The sequence below is a fragment of the Antrostomus carolinensis genome, unplaced genomic scaffold (genome assembly GCF_000700745.2).
Source record: "Antrostomus carolinensis isolate BGI_N321 unplaced genomic scaffold, ASM70074v2 scaffold16385, whole genome shotgun sequence".
Classification (NCBI taxonomy): domain Eukaryota; kingdom Metazoa; phylum Chordata; class Aves; order Caprimulgiformes; family Caprimulgidae; genus Antrostomus; species Antrostomus carolinensis.
In genome coordinates this window covers 12,624-18,958 of record NW_010317219.1, presented here as the reverse complement: position 1 = coordinate 18,958, position 6,335 = coordinate 12,624, and the positions used below count along the sequence as shown (strand labels likewise).

At 44.8% G+C, this 6,335-nt stretch overlaps 1 protein-coding gene across 1 annotated transcript in view; it reads left to right on the top strand.

The window, feature by feature from the left end:
* Nucleotides 1-494: 494 nt before the first annotated feature.
* The window catches only part of LOC104525371 (small G protein signaling modulator 3 homolog), a gene marked incomplete at its 3' end in the record, with an annotated part of 17,878 nt that continues 12,037 nt past the window's right edge, over nt 495-6,335 (top strand). Inside the window, exon 1 of the mRNA XM_010168513.1 lies at nt 495-543. The remainder of the gene's footprint in view (nt 544-6,335) is intronic.

Genomic DNA, 6,335 nt, shown 5'->3' with positions numbered 1-6,335 from the left:
GCGGGTGACTCACGGTGTGCACAGCTTCTTCGTCAGGCTCGGTTGGGTTGGCTGGGGCACGGTCTCCCTGTGGGCGTGCTCTGCCGGCTCCCCGCTTCTCCGGGCTTTGCTCTCCCTCCCCGCCCGCACCTGCTCCCCGGGTTGTGCCTCTCCCGTAACCTGCCTTGTCTCCTCTCCCTGGCTCGGTCCCTCAGGTCCTCTCGTCCGTCCAACTCTGCCATCCTCACTCGTCCTCCACGCCTGCCTCTTTTCAGAGGTGCCCCAGAGGAGAGACAGTCTGTCCCCTGTCTGGCTGGGGGGAAGGAACAGTCACAAAACAGAGATGGAAATATGGCAGTGTCCTCTAGGCAGCTGGCATGAACAGACACACTGCAGGCCCTCTGACTGTCAGCTGCAATAAATGTTAGAGGGGAGACAATTGTAATGCCTCATACCTGGTGATGTAAATTCAAGGGAGTGAAGAACCACCATGACACGGATTTAAATCTCTTTTTAGGCAGTGGCTGTGGATTCTGGGACAGCTGCTTTCTCTTCACAGAGCTGGTAAGGTTGGGACAGGAAAATATTCTTCCCTGTGTCTGCTTTTCTTCCTTTGTGATTTTTGAAGGCTGTCTGAATTTAGGCCCGTACTTTCCTTCTAAACAAGTAGATTTCAGTGTTGGTGTGTGGTTTTTTTATGTGATGTCTTAGCTTCCTTCTTCGTGATGTCTCAGCCTTATTCTGCATGACTTGCTGTGGTGTTTGCAGGGGGAAGGAGTGGTGGGAATAAAGTAATAGAAGTGCCTTGAGGAAATGGAAGATCTTTAGTGCTAATAAACAGGAGAGAGAAGCAGGAATTAAGAACAGTAGGTGTTCAGTAGTGAGAGGCTGGATCTTAAAATCACCAAAGAAGGAACTACCAGCCTAGCAGGAGTGGGGCACTGCTGTGCTTTTGCTGAGATGTTGATCGGAATACTGTTGCTTGCTGGATAATCTGAATTCTAGAGTAGTTTTTCAGCAGCTACAGAGTCTGGAGTTGTGTGCTGGAAAGAAGCAGTCTCTGGAACAACTGTTTAGTTACGTATTTCTGGATGTGCATGCTCTGTGTGTGGCTTTCCCTGCGCAGAAACAAAGGTTGGATTCCTGCCCTGGAGAGTTCACAAAATAAAAGGGAAGGAAGGGTGTGATATAAGGTATGATATGTAATTAAAAATGTCAGGGTGGCGACCTGTTGTGTCATATTAATACAAAGTCATGTTAATTCTGTATTTAACAGATCAAAATTACAGGTACTTTCTTAATTCCTGTCTAGGATAACATTTTGATAATGTATCTTGGTAATCTCAGGGAGATGTCATTCATAATTACTTTCTCCAAAGAAGGATGAAGGGAATCTATGAGGAGAGCAGAGAGGAGGGTCGTATTTCTGGAGGAACCACACTGGTTAGGGAATGACAGAGTTAACATCAGGTAATGAGGTGAGGGAAGTACTGCACACCTGCACAGGACTGAAATGATTCTCCAGTTTTGTGTCTCTGCTCATATCATTTAGGTTTTTCTTCTTTGCTGTGCTTCTAGTTGTTTGCTTTCTTGCAAGATGGTATCTTTTGCAAATACCACTATTCTAAAGGACCTTGATAATCTTAAAGGATAGAGAATAATCAAAATATTTAACTTAGAAAATAAATGTCTCTTGCCTGAGGCGGCATGGTAGCAGGTTAAGGGATCTGTGTGAAATGAGCTGCCATTCTCAGTCCCATTCTTAGTGAATTGGTTTGTGTGTTGCAAAATCGCTTACCATGTTTGGTATTCAGGATGCTTTAACAAAGAAGTCAGAGAGTTCATCCCCCTCCCCAAGTGATAGTGCACTTGAGGTTGTAACTGGTTTGGACACGATTGGGATGATGTCTGTCTTCCTGGCTGTTAGTTGGAAACTTCTCACTAAAACATGAGAAGGAAAGAAAACTTTCAAAGGAGTATTGCAACTTTATTGCAACTTTATCTTTAGTGATAAAGATAAGGTGTATGTGGTCCTACACATCTTCTAGCTAAATCAGTCGTTATCCTAGTTGGTGATCTGGATCACACTGGTGATCCTAGATCCTATCCTAGCTGAAATGGATAGGACAGAGAGATTTTGCAATTGTCAAGTAGGATGAGGTGGACAAATAGCTTCATTGTATATAGTGAGTGCGACGTCCCAAATGTCCCTCAAGAGATGGAGAGGTGTTGCTGCTTCAGGTTTTTATTCTCAGCAACATAAAGACTATTTAAAACTTCTTCCTGTGCCTCCTTTCATCACACGGTTGAAATTTTAGATACATGAAGCTTACACCGGGTAGGTGTCTGGGAGCACTGGGGAAAAGTTCACTTGTCAGCTGTGTTACTGTTGACACCAGGGAGGGAAGAGGAGGATGTTGTCCTGCCATCTTTGTTTTGTCTCTGAGGAAGTCTCCACTTTTTTAAACTAAAGTGTAACAAGTTATAGTGGTAGCAGAACAATTGTTTCTGGCTTAAGGGAAAAAAAAAAACAAACCTTAGGAGAAATTAAAACACAGTTGTTTTATGAGATAGGAGAAAAGACAATAGCATATTTCTGTTAGTGTGACTATGAAAACTGTTGTCACTGCCCAGTCAGCGTGGGCCGTATTTATTGTCTGGGAGTGTCTGATGATTCAGAGATGAGAGAAAATGTCCATAAGCCAACAGCCCTTTTGTTCTGGAGAATAAATCTTCCTGATTCCCAGAAACAGGAAACATCAGGAGTTTGGTCTTGTTTTGTTACAGATGTTAATGGTCATTGTATTTTTTGCTTTTTTTTCCTCTGAGTTATCTGTGCCTGTAAATTTCTGCAGGAGCAAAACCTAAGTAGTCTTAACATGACATGCTAGGTAAGAGCTTTGCAAACAGTTCTGAGAGGTGTTTTGGGTGTTACTAGCCTCTTGAAAAAGTTGAATTCTGGAAAGGCAGAGCCCTGAAGGAGAAAAATCTTGAGTGCTGTGGGATACATTTTCCTTAAAAAGCCATATTCTGGAGGCTAATGAAGTGAGACCTGCTTAGATTCCTGCTAGGTGAATCAACGGGGTTTTTTGCTAATAATAGCGCTACAGGAGAGTGACCTGAATCAAGCCTTTGTTGTGCCTCACCAAGAGAATGGCAAACCCTGACAGCTAAAGCTTTACAAATCCATCAGAGGCTGTACCAAGGAAGAGCCATTCTTCAGGCTGTTGCTCGTTTGTCACTGGGAACAGTAGGATGAGACCAGCTTGAGAATCAAGCTTTCCCCTGCAGGGTTCCTGCAGGGCTGGCTCTGGAGGTGACAGAGAGAGCCTCAAATGGCACCACTTGTCACTGCTCAGGGTAGGAGTGTCGTATAAAGGATGTCATAATATCTGTCTTTAACTGACAGTAGTGTCTTTCAACTTTTCTTTGATTGGTATAACTCTGCATCTCTAACAGAAATGTTTTCTTTCAAACTCTATATAGGAAATGAAACTGGACAGTTGCAATTACCTTCCACAGACATCTTATAAATAGTTTGCAGACTTGCAGAAGTTCATGGACCAGAAGGTAAAAATAACTTCTGGAGAGTTTTGGGGAAACTGAGTTTCTGCAGTGTTCTGCAGAACTGCCATGGTCCTGTAACCTTGCCTGTTTGGGTGAAAGTGTTTGTCTATTGTACAGAAATTGACTCTCATGCAAGAGATATTTGGGGGTCCCTTAGACATTAATCAGAAACCTTTGGATTATATTTGCTTAGCAGTGTTTAATGTGGAATTGCCTTTACCCTAAACCTGATGGCCAGGGTGATTGCAGACCTGCCTTTTGGCATCCGTGGGTTTTCTTCCCCCTGTATTGGAAGCCAGGAGAACTTTGCTGTGCAGTGAGAGTGGATACCTTGCTAGTTTGTATCCTGGCCTTTTCTTCCTTCCTCATTCAATGCAGATTAAAAAAAACCCACCTGTTGTTCCAGTGCTTGATCTGTTGTAACCCTCCAGTGTGAGATGGGAGGAGCATGCAGTATTTCCATGCATATATATATTATACAGTATCCTGGCCTGTATCAGGAATAGTGTGGCCAGCAGGAGTAGGGAAGTGATTGTGCCCCTGTACCAGGCACTGGAGAGGCTGCACCTCGAGGACTGTGTCCGGTTTTGGGCCCCTCACTACAGGAAAGACATTGAGGTGCTGGAGCAATGCAGCTGGTGAAGGGTCTAGAGCACAAGTCTTATGAGGAGCGGCTGAGGGAGCTGGGGTTGTTTAGCCTGGAGAAAAGGAGGCTCAGGGCAGACCTTATTGCTTTCTACCACTACCTGAAAGGAGGTTGTAGCGAGGTGAGTCTTGATCTCTTCTTGGAAGTAACAAGTGATAGCACAAGAGCAAATGGCCTCAAAGGGAGAGGGGGAGGTTTAGATTGGATATTAGGAAAAATCTCTTCATGGAAAGGGTGGTTAAGCATTGGAACAGGCTGCCCAGGGAAGTGGTGGAGTCACCATCCCTGGAGGTATTTAAAAGACATGTAGATGAGGTGCTTAGGGACATGGTTTAGAGGTGAACTTGGCAGTGTTAGGTTAATGATTAGACTCAATGGTCTTAAAGATCTTTTCCAACTGAAACGATTCTATGACATGTTGAACTACAATCAGGAAGTCCATCTGTCCAGTGCATTAGCAGTAGGAAACAGGATTTTGCTTCTTCACGTCCTTATTTTCAAAATGGAGATGAAATGGATGTGCAACTGGATGTCACTTAATCTGTTCCTTTTGTATAAACTGGAAATGGCTCAGCACCTTCAGCTCCCGTGAGGCACTCTCTGTCATTACAGCAGGCAGACTTACGGGACACCAGTCAGTGCAGGGAGCTGTGGCCTGGAGGTGACATTTCTGCACAGAATTACATTTCCAATGTGGCCAGGAGCCTAAGGTAGGAGATGCAGATTTGCAGTTTACTTTTCTCTGTTACCTGTTGCTCTAAGAGTGCCCTGGGCAGTTGGGTGGAGGCACTTTGCCCCATCGCACTCCTGCGGTCAGTGTGTGATCCCAGTTGGTGACTGGGCAGCGCTGGAGTCAAGTGATGCCTGTGCAGCCAGTGACCTAACGCTGCCAGCAGCCTGCCATCCTGCCTGCCAGCCTCTGCAAGGCTCTCACAGCTCTCACCTTTGCTGTTTCCAGTGATACCGAGAAAGCCAGTCAGAGAAACCCTTTAAGACTTGTTTTGGAGTTTTAGAAAGCAGGTATTCTGTATTGCAGCACTGGACACACACGGAGATCACTCCCCCAAGGTCTGTATGTGTGTGCCTTTGTTTTAGCACACATTATGTTGACCTAATAGATGCATATTCATTGCTGTTTAGGATATGTAAATGTCCTTCATGCTTGCACAGTCAAATGAGTCGGTGATCTTCAGTAGGCTTTAGCACAATGTCCACTGATTGATTTCCTCTTCAACCTTGCTCAGTTGAAGGCACCTCACTCATGTTTAGGACAGTATTCCTGGAAGAATGTTCAGTCATTAACTCTTATCTATATGTGCTTTCCTGAGCTTAGACACCCATGACAACATTGTGGGAGAACATCTGCAAAGGTCCTAAGGCCATCATGTTCTCAGGGGCTGAGAAGAGCAGATGTAAGTGTAATGATGTAAGCAAGCGAATACATGCAAACAGCTTGGTGATAAGCACCACTCCAAGGTTATTAGCAATTTGTGAGGACGGATGTGTTACAACAGCTGGGTGATGTCTTAATCTTCTAAGTTTTTTAACTAAGCAAGTAACTAAGGGATCTATAAGTCTTTTAATTTCTCAGGGTTTACTCTTTCATTCTTTCCCCAGGTCTCACATCCCCCATTCTAGGCCTGCTGTAGGCTTTTATTTTATTTCTCATGCACTTACTCTGCTACGAGAAAGTGGGCTGAGGGCAGTTAAAGTCCCTCAACTTTTCATTTTAAGTCGTGTGGTAAAAAGCAAGCATGAAGGCTAACTCAGCACCTCCCTCCTGCATTTGTAGTGTGTTGCTCAAACACCCAAAGCAGTGTGAGGCTGGTCATGGTTTGACCCAGGTTCACCAATACCATGTTGGCTCCTTAACCAGGAGTTGGTGTGTGAGATTCTGCATTGCTTAAAAAGCCAGGGCATCAGGGTGCAAGGGGCAGAAATTATCTGCACCTTGTCGACCCCTTGGTCAGGTGTGTGGCTGTGCTTTGTCCACTTACATACTTGTTTGTGAAGCTGGAGTTTTCTTCTGACTGTAGAAGTTCAAAGCAAATATTGACTCGTGGGACTAAGGGCATTTGCAGCTCCAGGATATGCCTTTGCCTGACCTGAGGGAGAAACTGATGGGGGAAGGTGAAGGGCTTCC